Below are 15,062 nucleotides of genomic sequence, written 5' to 3' on the forward strand. Positions count from 1 at the left end.
CTCTCACCACGCGGCCACTCTACAGGTACCAACTTGCCTCCCACAACCAGCTCTGCACAGACGCCAAGCAGATCTGTGAAGCTAAAATCAGCCTCCCTTCTCTTACAAGTGGCCCAGGCTCGGTACTCTGTTACCGCCACAGAAAATGAACTAAGCCAGAATTGGAGAAGTATGGCATGTTTGAGAGTGCCGGCCGATGCTGCCCTGAAAATACCGTGTGGGACAATACCCCTCCCTTCCCGCCACCTCTCTTCTCTACATTTCTGTAGCTGCCTTTCAAGTTCCCATTGCTGGTGCTTTGATCCTACAAGTTATACAGGGGAAATTTCACCCTGACCTTTTCATTGTGCTGAAGCAGCGAAGGACATGAAGAACACAACTGCTTTGTTGGGAAGGCTTCTTTCCTCAGGTGCCTGTGTACTGGAGGCCCTTGTGGTTGGTTTTCCTATTTCTCAACTCTAAAAGCAGTGTGAATTGCAGATCTTCATTCTCATGAAAGGGAGGGTGGCAACCAGGAGCTGGCTTGGGACGTTGTTTGTTTGTTTGTTTGTTTTAATTTTTGAAATGGTTTGTCTGTGTTAACCTGGCTGTCTTGGAACACACTCTGTAGACCAGGCTAGCCTCAAACTCCCAGAGATTAGCCTGTGTCTACCCCCCAAGTGCTGGGATTAAAGGCATGTGCCCACACTGGCCAGCAGAAGACTTATTTATGTGTTTTATGTATATGAGTGCTGTATCTGCATGTATGCCTGCCTGCGAGACGAGTGCATGGGGTCCTCTTATAGATGGTTGTGGGCCCCTGTGTGGTTGTTGGGACTTGAACTGCGGATCCCTGGGAGAGCAGCAGTGCTCTCAACCTCTGAGCCATCCCTCCAGCCTGACTTGGGGCTTTAAGCAGAACAATGGGCAGGGCATCTCTTTGGTTCTGGGCTTGTGTTTGAAATAGAGTTCCATCTGACCATCTGTGGAATCTTGGGCCAGACACATCGCTTCTCTGAACCTTCCCTTGCAGATTAAAGAAGACGAAGAAACATGTAAACCCATGCCATATCTCTTCAGTTGCCCTCACCAGCCAGTAACAGTCTCAGCATTCTCTTCTTCAAACCTTGTAAGACACCCTTGGCCCTGCTCCCCGACCGAGAAAGGCCCAATCAGGGCCTTCTGTGATTTCCGACCAGGCGACCTCTCCACCACATTCAGCTATTAAACTTCATACCCAGTCCAACAGCAAAACCAGACCAACTCTGGGCCCTCCTCAGTGCCCTCACCAGACTGCGAGAGCTCCCTTCCTCCTCTCACCAGCCTTTCAGGCGACCCAGGAGAATGGCCCAGCAGTGAAGATCACTGTCTGCTCTCACAGAGGACCCAGGTTTAGTTCCCAGTGCCCACCACACTCAACGATACCCAAGGCTTATTTTAAATGACACCTTCTTCCTGGTCCCTCAGGCTGGAAAATTTACTTCTGTGGCCCACACTGTTTCTTTTTCATTAAACAGTAACTGAAGGAATGAGTCTAATATATTCTAGAACCTTTGGCACAAACGAGAGAAACAAATAGAGGCCACTTTTGGATACTTGTTTCCATCAAAGAGACCTCTGATATCAGTCAGGTCAGGGAGGTATAACAAAATGCCTGAGACTGAGGGCCAAGGGGAGTTTAAGCAAGAGAAATAGATTTCTCACATTCTGGATGCTAGAAGTCAGAGGTCAAATGCCAACACTTAAGGTTTCTTGTGAGGCCTGCCTCTTGGGCCTGTAGAAGACAACGGCCTCCCTAAGCCTTCACATGTCCCGTTCTATATGTGTTCTTAAGTTCTTTGTTTGTCTCCACTGTGTAGCCCAGGCTGGCCTTGAGTTTGCAGCAATCTTCCTGCGATTTAGTGTTGTATCTAAGCCAGGATTCTTCCTCCTATTTTATTTATTTAGTTTTTTTGTTTTGTTTTAGAAAGTAAATTAAAAAAAAATAGGACACCCCCCCCCCAAAAAAAACCCACCAAAAGCCTGGCTAGCCTCAAACTCAGTTTGTAGTGCAGGATGACCTTGAATTTGTGACTCTTCTGCCTCCACCTCCCGCTAGGGTACAGATGTGAACCGACGTAACAGGTTTTTATGATGTTGGGAATCCAACCAGTTCTTTGTGCATCATGTCTTCCTCCCCCTCTGAAGGACCTACCCCTGTGACCTTATTTAACATACTTACCTCTGTTAAAGTCCCTGTCTCCAAATGCAGTCACATTGAGAGATAGGGCTTCAGTACAGGAATTCTAAGGGGACATAAGTCAGACTACTTCTGCTCCCGGGAGAGGGAGAGGGCTCCCCTCATGCTGTCACATCCCTAGCTCCCCTCACACGTCTCTCTGCCTTCTTCAGCTACCAGTGAAGGCAGTGGAAGAGAAGGAACGAGCTGGGGGACTAGAACAAGGGGGTGGCAGTTGTGTCGTGAAGGACACGACACCTTCCTTTTGCTTCTGTGTAACACTGTCCCGTTCACCGGGTCACTGAGTCTGAAAGCCGCTGAAGCAGCTCCTCAATTGACAGAGAGGATGCAGTCACACTGGGTTCTTAGTCCACCCTTGGCTTACCAGAGGGAGGCTCCTCTGTGCATCAGCCGCAGATGAGCGGAAGGCACCAGCTTTGCATTATGCAGAGTGTTGATTCTCACAATTAATATGCTGGAAAGTGTGGTTTCTGCACTTTCTGCCAGCGCAGAGGTTCTCACCCTGAAGCATCCATATCACCTGGGGAGCCTTTACAGAGTACCGCCCGATGTGTGCAGATGTGCACGCCCCCTCTAGCACCCAGCCAGGGGAGATGATGTAGCCTCCTAGCCCTGAATTAACCGCAACACCGCCACCTATCACTTCCTCAGACACAGGAAGTAATCGTCACAATTTTTATCTTTACTTGAAAAAGAAAAAATCAGTGACCAATTTGTTTTTTAAAACATTTTACCACAGAAACTTTTAAATTTCCAGAAGTAAACAGAGCAACCCAAGAGCCCTCCATGGATTCGCCAGCTCCAACTGTGTGCTGTGCTTCATTCGCCTTATTGATTGATGCTGTTGCTTTTCAACTGCTTCAGTTTTGTTCCATAGCTAAGAAAGAAAGCATAGTTTGAGAACTAAAGTTGGCTGTGTACTACCGTGTACTGAGTCGGAGTGGGGCATGTATTTCCCATACTGTGTTGACCCCTTCGCAGCACCCAGAGATATTGCTGCCCACATTTTATGTGTAGAAACTGAAGCTCTAAGAACCTACTTACCTGCCCAAGGCTCCCGGCTAATAAAGGCCCAAGCATGCATCTACACCCCTCAGAGTGAAACCCTTTTTAGAAAAAAAAAAAAAAAGAACAGTTGAAAGCTGTAGTATAGCCAGATGGGCAGCTAAATCATAAAGCAAACACATTTTTAATATTAATGGCAATGGCTAAATGGTACCCATGAATGCTCCGAGTAAAACTTGCAAGTTTCAGAGTGAAAATTCTCACACTAGAGTGTTGACGCAGGCAGGGGGTATCAGCAGAATCAAGTTTCTCTTAACTGTCTAGAAGCGGCTGAGACAAAAGCTGTTTCTAGAGCTTCTGTCGCTTTCTGCTGTATGAAGATAGGAGACTCACTTACACATTTCACAGGGAGAGAGATTACCCGAAGACGGGAGGATGAGGAGCTTGATGCGGAAGTGGAGCATCTTCCCGAAGGCTACTGGGCTGTGGGCCTGCTGCCCGGTCAGCTCTCACTGAGCTGCTCTCGGGAACTCCAAACCAAACGTAGGGAAGACGATTCTTTTCTCCAGTTTAGGCTCCTTACGTAAGAGTCCATGGTGATGTCTTTTCATCATTTGTCTAAAAGAACACTGTGTACATACAACATATGTCCTGAAACTGTTCCCGTGTGCAAGGGCATAACCACCTTTGTTTGTTTGTTTGTTTGTTTTTGGTTTTAGTACAACACAAAAAAGAAAGAGAGGGAAGGAAGGAAGGAAGGAAGGAAGGAAGGAAGGAAGGAAGAAAAACCCAGGCATCTGCTCTGGTGTGCTTCAGTCCTGCTTTGATAATGAGCTGGCCTAACCAGTCACTGCCACATCATTATTCATAGGCAGTGGTGGTTGGGGTCGGACATACTCAGTCTGGATATGTGAGGGAGTTTTCATGGTGAAGGGGAGAGGAAACCCGTGAGTCCCTGGTGTTGCCCCGCAGAGAGCTCTTTGTATCCCCAGAAACTGGTGTGTTCTAGCTCAAGGAGGGCTCTGTGCCTCTGCTTCAGTCTGCTAGGGAGAGGGGAGCCACCTGGGGACACCACCTCTTCAGAATCCCCCACGGTCCCTACAAATTCCAGAATGATGGTCTTACCAGGAAATCAAGACGTTTTTAAGGGCCACCCTTCTTACCGAGTACCAATTCCACCCTCCAAATTTCAGTAGACTCTGGGAAAGTGACTTTGGCATTCATACATTGAGATTGTTCTTCCATGATGCCAAGAGCGCCACATAAAAGAGAAGCAGCCTTCTGCTTCATTCAGAAGCGTGATGAGCAAGTTTTGTCATTGGTCTGGGCCAAGAGTCCCAACACCATCCTCACTGCCTTTGGGATTTGGGGAAGTTGCCCAGGTTCTTTGAGGCTCGCTCATAGAATAATTGTTAATTCTGAACTTGAAGAAGGTACGTGACTACAGCTTCCTTGGTCTCTGGTTCATAGATGTGCCACTTCTTCTGACAGGGGTGGCATGTGGTAGAGCTGAGGGGGGAAGGGCTCTGCCCTTAGGTCCCAGTCCTGCCACCAGCAGCTGGTGGCACAACACATCTCTTCTTGTGCCACAGTTTCATCGTGTGAAAAGGGCCTGTTCTTCGAGATTCTGTGTGTGTTGTTGTGATCTGGTTCTTTTTTTGTTTTGTTTTTTCCTTTTAAAAATACCATTCTTTCGAGGTCATTGAAGAATTTTGCTGGGATTTTGATGGGCATTGCGTTGAATCTGTAGATTGCTTTTGTTAAGATTGCCATTTTTACTGTGTTTATTCTGCCTACCCAAGAGCATGGGAGATCTTTCCACTTTCTGGTGTCTTCTTCAATTTCTTCAAAGATTTAAAGTTTTTGTCATACAAGTTTCCCACTTGTTTGGTTAGAGTTACTCCGAGATATTCTATGCTATTTGTGGCTATTGTGAAGGGTGTTGATTATCTCTGCTCAACTATGTTCATAGCAGCTTTGTTTGTCATAGCCAGAACCTGGAAACAACCTAAATGCCCCTTGATCGAAGAATGAGTAAGAAAAATGTGGTACATTTACACAGTGGAGTACTATACAGCAGAAAAAAATAACGACAGCTTGAATTTTGCAGGAAAACGGATGGAGCTAGAAAACATTGAGGTAACTCAGACACAGAAAGACAACTATCACATATACTCACTCATAGGTGGTTTTTAAACATAAAGCAAAGAAAGCCAGCCTACAAACCACAATCCCAGAGAATTTAGACAACAATGCGGACACTAAGAGAGACTTACATAGATCTAACCTACATGGGAAGTAGAAAGTAGAAAAAGATAAGATCTCCTGAGTAAATTGGGAGCATGGGGACGTTGGGGGAGGATTGAAGTGGGCTGGGGAGAGGCAGGGAGGGAAGCAGAGAAAAATGTAGAGCTCAATAAATATCAATAAAAAAATACCTTCCTCTGGGTGGTGGTGGCACATACCTTTAATCCCAGCACTGGGAGGCAGAGGCAGGCAGATCTGTGAGGTCAAGGCCAGCCTGGTCTACAGAGCGAGTTCCAGGACAGGCTCCAAAGTTACAGAGAAACCCTGTCTGGAAAAACCAAAAAGAAAGAAAAGAAAAGAAAAGAAAAGAAAAGAAAAGAAACCTTCTTTGTAGCTACTTCCCTAAGAATGACCTGAGCGTGAGAGTGATGGGAACGCAAAAGGGTGAAGGCTGGGAGGGATGAGAAACTGAGTTGGTGAGATTCCTGTCCAGAGAATAGGAGGACAGGATCAGAGCCAGCCTGAAATCAGAGGTTGGCATTTCTAAGCATTGAGAGTAGTGCTTGGAATTCTTGCCAAGGAAGGCTTACTTAGTTCCACCATGCTGAAGAGCGTGGGTGCCTGCGTTTCCGGTCATTTCCCTTCTAGAAGGTTAATTGCAGCCTGGGCTCCTCAGGCAGCCTGTCGGGGGAGGCTGGCAGGCTGCTCGGGATGAGTGGCCACTGCAGCGCTTCTGCCCACACAGGCTCCAGCTGCCTTTCTCCCCCGCAATGATTTTTATTGTTTCTTGTAGTTGCGCTGCCCTGAGAGCTCGTTTGCTCAGCTTTGCATAGCATACATTAAGCTTGCTGCTGGCTCTTCAGTGGAGCCTTGCTTGTGGATGTCTGTCCTCGTTGGCCCTGCCTGCCACAGTCGTCCAGACACTGAGAACATAAGTCCTGACTCCTCCACAGCTGCCAGGAGCCCAGGAGTTGGGTTTCTTTAAATGTAAGCAGCTGGAAGGGTGCCGGAGAAGTGTGGGGGCAATTAGAGGGTTCCTCCAGGCAGTGTGGGTTTGCTCACTCTCTCTGGGTGTGTGACTCTTACTCGGTTTTTATTTTCCATTTGGGTATTGTCGGGCTGTCAGGTTTTGTGGGTTTTTTTTTTTTTTTTTTTGGTTTGTTTTTTTTTTTTTGCTGCTGGTAGCAGGAGCTTGCAAAAAGCGGAGTGGTTTGCTTACTTCCAGTTTACTGGACTTTTCATGGGGAGGGCTGGGTAGTACACAACAGTAAATATGGTAACCTTCATATTTAAAGTGTTCTACAACTGAAACAATGTTTTTTTATCTACATCACTCTGTCATTTGGTGTGGATACAGGCTCAGAAAAAAAAAAATGAAGGCACCACTCAGGATGGGAGAGGCAGAGTCATCATACCCCACCCACCCAAGGCTTTTCCACCGTCTCTGGTCAGACCACACAAGAGACCGGGAGAGACACCTGCAGCCTCTGCCTTGTTCTCTCTCTCTCTCTCTCTCTCTCTCTCTCTCTCTCTCTCTCTCTCTCTCTCTCTCCTTTCAGCCAGTTAAATATTTCTCAGATACACTTGGAGCACACTGCTACATTTCCTGGTAGCAGATAACTGCACCAGACATCCTTTGCCATGGGGAGTGCCCCTCGGAGTTGGGGAAACAGGGCATTAAAGCTGTGAGGTTTGGGGAAACAGGGCCTGGCATGTGGAAGATACTAAGTAACTAGGTGTTAAAGAGAAAAGGCAGGCAACTAGACAAGTGTATGACATAGCCTGCTAGGGTCCTGAAAAACAACAACATGGAGCAACAATGTTCCATGGTCCATAACAGGACTGGCCATAGAGGTTGCAGTATGCAGGACCTTGGAATGGGACTAGGGCGTGAGGCCCCATCTGGGATTTCTGTATTCAGAATTTACCATCCTACATAGCTAAATGAGAGCTGAAGATCTTCAGGAAGAGAGTGGGTTGGGAACAGGAAAATGATATTTTCTGATTTTAAAAGTGAGATAAACAGCTGAGTAGTGATCATGCACACTTTTAATTCCAGCACTCAGGAGGCAGAGAGAGGCAGGTGGTTCTCTGTGAATTCGAGGCTAGCCTGGTCTACAGAGCTAGTTCTAGGATAGCCAGGGTTACACCAAGAAGTCCTGTCTTGAAAAATAAAAACAAACAAAAACAAGTGAGATCAACAGAAAAAGGAGGCAGATGAAGATAGACCGGGTGGGAAAGGTTGTGCATAAAGATGAAAAAATACCTGGCAAAATCACGGCACCTTAGCCATCCATCTTCTGAATCTGAGAACCAGTACACTGTAGAAAACTGCTGTATTGCAGACCTGCCCACAGATGACCAGCTGGGAGACTGAGATGGGAGGACCTCTGTGGGCCCGGGAAGCTGAGAAGGAGGCTTCCTGGAGGACAGAACTCCTGTGGGACCCACAGGTGCACAGCTGTGGGGAGAGGGTGTGTTAGGAGCTGCGGAAGGTCGCTAGGGGAGATCTAGGGGCTAGTGTGACCTCTTTAAAACACTTCAAGCCAGGGAAAGCTGTTAAGCAGGAAGCAGTATGACAAGGACATGCACACAGTTGTTCAGCCCAGCACTCTGCATAACCAGCTGCCACACATCCTGGGCTAGCCTCGGCCATCTGTGCTGAAGGTCATGCTGAATGGTGAGGGTAAGCAAGGCAATAGGTACCTTCTCGGGATGACCATCTCTGGGTGTCACCCGGGGACAACTGGTAGACCTGGGTCCAGCATAGCTGCCAGCAGGTTTTTATTGGGTGGAACCATCACGAAGGGAATTAATCACTATTTCAGAAGCCTCAAAAGTCCTCACTAAATGGAGGTATTTTCATGATTGTGGGGTAATAACCTGTGTGAACAGTGTATACTCCATTGTGAAGAACTTAGAAATACAGAAAAACAATGAAAGTCACATATTCTACCGTACAAAGATAATAACGTATTGTTAGGATTTTACTCATTGTCCTTTTCTGCTATAAATCTAGATATTTGAAAATGATTTTGAGTTATACCAGGTGTTTTATATCCTATTTTAAAAAAAACTTTACAATGTATCATGAATGTTTTTCTGTCAGGAAATTTATTTCACAATACATTGTGCTATGTATTATTACATCATAAGAATATACCAGTTAATCAGTCAATAATCAGTAATCAGTCAATCAGATAGGAAGTCTCTCAAGTTTTGTTTATTTGGGTCCTTTCCAGCCAGTTAGACTATTAGCATATTTTAAAAGTGACATCATCATTTAGGATTTTCAAATAACCTTGTTTACTACTAAATGAATAGCTGACTCAGATCCAAAAAAATATGGAAAATCAGTATTATTTGTATTCATTTGTATTTTGTATTTAATTTGTATTCACTTTAATCAAAAATCACAGTGAAGCAACCCCTTGGGAGAAGAGTGTGCATGTTAAAGTTCGCTTTCCTGAGATGGTTGGCAGTGTGTTCCCACACACACCCAACACTTACCCCAGAATGTGGACAAGGAGTCCAGACCCTGGATCAAGCTGTGCTTCACTTGAGTGAAGCTTCAACAGCTTCTTTCAAAGTTACCCTTAACTGTATTTTCAAGAAGATGAAGAAAATTATTCTTAACCTTGGCTCTCTACCCTCCTCTTTACCCATGTCTCCCTTTATGACACCTGTCTCCTTCCCAATGTGGGTGGCATTTTGGAGGCTCAGTTCCTGTTGACATTTCTTGTAAGTCATGCAGAAGAAGGGTATCAGCCTTGTTTTCCTTTCTTCCCATTGTCTTTTTGTGTGTATGGTATGTGTGTGTGGTGTGTGTATGGTATATGTGTGTGTGATGTGTGTGCATAATGTGTGTGGTATGTGTGTGTTGTGTGTGTATAGTGTGTGTGGTGTGTGGGGGTGTATGCGATGTGTATGTGTGTTATGTGTGTGTGTATGTGTGTTATGTGTGTTTATAGTGTGTGTGGTGTGTGTGTATGGGGAGGTGTATGGTATGTGTGTATGGTGTGGAGGTGTGTGCAATGTGTATGTGTGTTATGTGTGTGTATAGTGTGTGTGGTATGTGTGTATGTGGTGTGTGTGGTGTGGAGGTGTGTGTTGTGTGTGTGGTGTGTGTGTGTGTATGGGGAGGTGTGTGGTATGTGTGTGTGGTGTGGAGGTGTGTGTTGTGTGTGTGGTGTGTGTGTGTGTATGGGGAGGTGTGTGGTGTGTGTGTGGTGTGGAGGTGTGTGTTGTGTGTGTGGTGTGTGTGTGTATGGGGAGGTGTATGGTGTGTGTGGGGGGGGGGAGGTGTATGGTGTGTGTGTGTATGGGGAGGTGTATGGTGTGTGTGTGGGGGGGGAGGTGTATGGTGTGTGTGTGGGGGGGAGGTGTATGGTGTGTGTGTGTGTGTGTATGGGGAGGTGTATGGTGTGTGTGTGTGTTGTGTGTGTGGTGTGTGTGTATGGGGAGGTGTATGGTGTGTGTGTGGTGTAGAGGTGTGTGTGTGTATGGGGAGGTGTATGGTGTGTGTGTGGTGTGGAGGTGTGTGCACACACACGTGTGGAATCAGAGGTCAATGTTGAGAGCCTCTGTAACCTCTCCGCAGTAGTGTGTGTGTATTTTGTGTTGTGTGTTTTATGCTGTTTGAGATGGGCTCTCACTTTGTAGCCCTGGCCAGCCTAGTGCTTGCTATGTAGACCACCAGGCTGGCTTCACTCCCTGAGATCTACCTGCTTCTGCCTGTCTCCCTAGTGCTGGGATTCCGGCTTAGTGCTTGAAGCAGCACCGCTCACTGAATCCGGAGCTAACTGATTCCACTACCCTGCCTGGCCAAAGAGCTCCAGAGCTCCAGTCGTATCCACCCCGTCAGCTCTGGGGTTGATTATAGATGGATGCCACAACACCCACCCTTTACGTGGATGCTGGGAACTCAGCAGGCACTTTGTCATCTGAGCCCTCCCAGCCTCGCTCTTCCTTCAAGGTGGAGAGGCAGGATTGGAATTTCTGCATGTGACTCTAATACTAACTAGAATTTGGATTTTTGCATGGGACCTTAGAATGGACTGGAATCCTGAAAGGCTTCTGTGAGGTTGTGGTCCCTCTCTCACACTTCTGCAGTATAATTCGGTTACTTGTTTTGTCATCCTGTGCTTATCTGGATAAGGTGCTTGGTGAAGAGGAGGAGATGCAGGTCAAGAGAAAGAAGCCAGTGTTCTCCTCTTAAATGACTTCTCTGACCAGTGCTGTGCACAGTGTTTCCTACTGAAGTAATACTGTTTAATGGCGCTTCTTCTCGGTTCCCACCTTCATAGTGTTCTCTGTGTAAGCTTCTGTGTAACCAGTCACACTGTCTAAATGGTGTTAACTCTTCCTTCTTAATCGTTTATTTCTCCTGACTTCGCACCCGACAGGGAGGTTAATGCAGGGCATTTTTAAGAACCATGTACAGGTTGTCTACTGATGATGAAGGAGGGTGGCTTTACTGATGTTCCAGCCTTGAATATGATGCTTTGTGTGGGTTAAGAAAGGACCCTTTAGGGGCTGGAGAAACGGCTCAGCAGTTCAGAGGACCTGAGTTCAGTTCTCAGTACCCTCTTTAGGCAACTCATATCCATCTATAACTGACTCCAGAGGGATCTTCACCTCCGACCTTTGCCTTTGCAGGTAACTACATTTGTGTGTGTATCGCCTCACACAAACAAAACACACACACACACACACACATTTTAAAAATATAAAAGCTGAGTGTGGTGATCCATAGCTTTAATCCTAGCAATGTGGAGGCAGAGAGAGGCAGCTCTCCAGAAAGTTGGAAGCTAGCCTGGTTTATATAGCAAGTTCCAGACAAATGGTGAGACATATATATATATATATATATATATATATATATATATATATATATATATAGTATGAAAATTCCCCTTGATTGTACTTTACTCAGATTTTACATTTTCAAAAATTGCAAAGAGCTAAAATTATTCTTGAGTGCTTTTTTAGCATCTATTGATTAAAATCACAGGGTTTTCTCTTTTAATCTGATAAAGCAGGTGGTTATTATCAGTTCTCTAAAATTCAACTGTTGTTTGTGTGTAACTCAGGATGAAGTTCTTTCTGAGTAGATGTGAAGCCCTGAATGCTATCCAGCACAATAAAAAACAGTTACATTGCTGGGGCTAGGGATGACTCAGTGGGTAAAATGCTTGCACACAAATATGAGGAATCCCCAAAATGCACAAAACCAGGTGTGAATGGGAGCACCCATCTAACTTGCAGTATTTGTGCAGGAAATGGGACATGGAGACTAAAGCTTTAGAAAGTCTCTTGACAAGGAACAACATAGAGACCCTGCCCCCAACATGGTAGAGAATAAAGACCCACAATAAAATAAAAATGGCATTATTGTTACAAACCAAATTAGTGGTGATATATTTTATGTACCCTTGGGTTAAGTTTAGCAGATTTTATGTAGGAGTTTTACATTTGTGAAAAGTAAGGAGGGTGGGTGTAGGTGGAGTTTTTCATCAGTCAGTTCTGTCCCTCCAGCCCTGTCCCACCAGCCAGCTCCCCAAATAGCTACACAGAGACTTATTAATAATTAATTGGTAATTATTATTAATTTTTATTAAGTCAAAACAATAATTTTAATAACAATTAGTAATTAAACTTACTGATGATTATAAATGTTCAACTGATAGCTTAGTCTTGTTACTAACTAGCTCTTACAGCTTAACCCATATTTCTTATCTACACTTTCTGCATGGCAGTACCTTTTTCAACACAGCATGTTCATCTTGTTTCTCTCAGAATCTCCTGATGGCTCCACCTCCACCCCACACACACCTAGCTATTGGCCAGTCAGCTCTTTATCAACCAATGAGAGTAATATACATTTACAGTGTACCAAAAGATGGTTCTGGGGCTGGAGAGATGGCTCAGTGGTTAAGAGCATTGCCTGATCCTGAGTTCAATTCCCAGCAACCACGTAGCTGCTCACAACCACCTGTAACGAGATCTGGTGCCTTCTTCTAGCCTGCAGGCATACATGCAGACAGAATGTTGTATACAAAATAAATAAATAAATAAATAAATTTTTTTTTTTTAAAAAAAAGATGGTTCCACAGCAGACGAGTTACTGTGTTGCTTTGTTTCTGGTTTTCTTTGAAAAATCATGGTTTTCTGATTTTTTTTTTCTTTCTCCTCTAAACCTTTCCGAGCCTAGTGTTGGGTGGGTTTTCTTTGATAAGAAATGAATAAATTTGGGGCTGGAGAGATGGCTCAGAGGTTAAGAGCATTGCTTGCTCTTCCAAAGGTCCTGAGTTCAATTCCCAGCAATCACATGGTGGCTCACAACCATCTGTAATGGGGTCTGGTGTCCTCTTCTGGCCTGTAAGCATACACACAGACAGAATATTGTATACATAATAAATAAATAAATATTAATAAAAAAAAGAAATGAATAAATTTGTAACTACTGAACCAGTCTTCAACAGTTACACCCTGCCCAGCCAGGTTTCTTTCCTTATTTAAGTAATATTTGAAGTTTTCTATGAAATTCTTCATTTTAATGAAGTTCCAGACTTTATGGCCTGCAGTATTCAGAGTATGCTCTTGTTTTCCATCTCTGCTGAGTATTTTCTTTCATTCCTGTTATTAATATATACCTTTTTGTGTCTTTCTTGATTCATTTTGGTGAGTTAGCATGTTTTGTTAATTTTTTTTCAAGTAAAACTTTTTATTCTCAGCTCTCCTTGTTTATGAATTTACTGATTTCTGTCCTTTCCACTTCCTTTTTCCACTACCTTTTCCTCTTTTGATTGTTTTCTTCTAAGTCCTACTTTAGAGGCCTCTGACACAGTATAATGTGGGATACTCTATCACAGTTACATAATGGCTTCTATAACTCTTGCTTCTTTGATTCATGAGTTCTTAACAGTGTCATTTTAAAATCCCCAAATCAGTGACAGTTTTTGATAGTCATTTTGTTAAGGGTTTCTAAATAAAACAAAATTGTAGTCCAAGAATGTTAATATGATTCTCACAAAATGTATTCTGTAGTGGGGCTGAGGGGACTGACTTCTAAATATATACACCTTAGCGTAACTCAGCGTACACTTATCTTTTCTGACCTTATCGTTCTGCCAGTTTCTAAAGGAGTTGTTGATAAATCTCTTGCAGTGTTGTCGTTTTGTCTGTGTATTTCTCATGATAACTTTTCATGTGGGTATACCGGTTGCCTGTTCTCCTCAGAACATGGATTTCTTGCTTTGGCTTCCAAGCAACTAGGAATCCAGTTTCTCACAAACCCTAGTCTCAGAGCATTATTTTCATACTGCTTAGTTATCTTCAGTACCATGGGCTATTTTAGAGAAGAAAAACCGTATCATAAGATCCTAGGGCTTTTGTGTGAAGGAGCCCTTGGGATTATCCAGTTCAAACAGTACTGATCATCTAACCCTCCATCCGTCCATCACAACTCCACCAGAACCATCTAGTGTCTAGGTGCGCTCGACCACCTTATTGACATCTCGTTAGAAATGAGTTGTAAGAGAATAGTTGTGAGCGAGGCCTGGTGGTTCAGGACGTGACCCTGGCTGCTATGCAGGCCAGTGCAGGAATATTGCGAGTTCATTGCCTTCCAAGATTAAAGAGTTCAAGGCTTGGGCAACATGGAGCCTGTCTGAAAATTTGAAAAGAGAAAAAGGGGCCAGTGAAACAGTAGGCGGCTCAGGAGTAGGGTGAGTGTGTGAAGTCCTTGGTTCGGTACTTCTCTGATGGAGGAGGGGTACTCTTCTGAATATCATCCATCCATTTTGGGGTTACTTGCTTAACAGCAGCCTCAAGTGTCTCTGCTAAGCTGAACACATTTCAGCTTTTTTGCTAGTTTTTACTAACACACTCTCAATTCTCTTCAACATGACTGCTCTTTTGTTGGCAAGTTCTATTTTCTGTATAGTCAAGGCTTGAGGGACAGCTAAATTTTTCATGTGTCATGCGTCTACAGAGGCAGGTCATGTGTCTATGTATGTATGCATACTTCTATATGTTGTAAGGAATGTTTTGTTGGATAGATTACTAAGACCAGCTCTCAGGAAAATACTCTGTTCTGAGCCTTAAAGCAGCCTCTTGCATTGTAGGACCTAGGGAAGGACATTCAGGCTCAGGTAACAAGTGAGAGTAGACGCTGCGGTTCTTGCCTGTCGTTCTTCAGCATGGACAACAGGTTCATGGGTCCAAGCTGAAGATTAGCAGCATCCTGTTCGAGGGAGGAGAGAGCACACAGCGGCAAGCTTCCTGTTTTCAGACATAACTGACTGCATTTAGAAATCATGCTGGCTGGCTCTCTGTGTTTCTCACTGAGGGGACGGAGATGGCCTTCACTTGCCAACGTGAGGTAAGTGTTAGGTTTGGAAGTAGCAGTTCTGCAGTTTACACACTGAGAACGAGTTTCAGAGACGAGCTCTGCATGGAACAGACCCTGCTGGCTTACAAGTGGGCTGTAGGTCAAGGGTCACACCGCCTCACCCTTATGCTCCTCTCCCGCTGTCAAGAGCGCAAATCCAGATTGGGGTCCAGAGCTCTTGGGGTGAGTGGAGAGTCT

The 15,062-nt window shown here is 44.7% G+C and overlaps 1 protein-coding gene across 4 annotated transcripts in view; it reads left to right on the forward strand.

Annotated features, from left to right (window-relative positions):
- Positions 1–15,062, forward strand: part of Fyn (FYN proto-oncogene, Src family tyrosine kinase) — a 202,164-nt gene that overhangs the window by 99,915 nt on the left and 87,187 nt on the right. The gene's annotated exons all lie outside the window — the stretch shown is intronic.

This window comes from Microtus oregoni, unplaced genomic scaffold (assembly GCF_018167655.1).
Source record: "Microtus oregoni isolate MIOR12 unplaced genomic scaffold, Mior012 000006F_ref0000085, whole genome shotgun sequence".
Lineage (NCBI taxonomy): Eukaryota > Metazoa > Chordata > Mammalia > Rodentia > Cricetidae > Microtus > Microtus oregoni.